Genomic DNA, 646 nt, shown 5'->3' on the forward strand with positions numbered 1-646 from the left:
TTCAAAATTGATAAAATTCATTTTTTTTTAAAAAAAACAAACTATCGAATCGAATATGAATCTTATTCATACAATATCGAAGGAATTTGCGGTTTTTTACTTCCCTTTTAGATTTGGAAATTGTCCATTTTCAAAAAACCAAGAAGTAAAAAGGATGGGTTATTATGTATCGATTGAATCAAAAACTATTCACAATTCCATAATTGAATCAATTCAATTACATACTGGATCCAAATAAAACTTGGTTCGAAACGATAAAAGCAACGTGCGGCTTGAAAGACATAATTAGATTAGCTGTGGATTCTTCTATCCACTATTTTTTCTAGTATATGGAAATGGGAGTGCTCTTGGCTCGACATCGTTTGTTTTGTTCCACTGGAACTGGGTGTTTGGGGAACAGGAGAGGGGTTGATGATCTAAATAATACACGATGGAGTTCGAGTTGATTTTTGTTTTCTCAGGGGCAAGTATGGAAGGGTAGCGAAAATTAATAAAATAAATTAGAACAACTTATTAAGTATCTTTTTTATAGAGAAAGCGAAAAGATAAAATTTGAGCAAGGTAAACAATAGTAAATTTTGTTGGAATTGATAAAAAAAACTATTGCAAGCAAAAGTGTATTCCGGGATACAATCCTGAATTTGTA

Source organism: Arachis duranensis, unplaced genomic scaffold (assembly GCF_000817695.3).
Source record: "Arachis duranensis cultivar V14167 unplaced genomic scaffold, aradu.V14167.gnm2.J7QH unplaced_Scaffold_108359, whole genome shotgun sequence".
NCBI classification, from domain to species: domain Eukaryota; kingdom Viridiplantae; phylum Streptophyta; class Magnoliopsida; order Fabales; family Fabaceae; genus Arachis; species Arachis duranensis.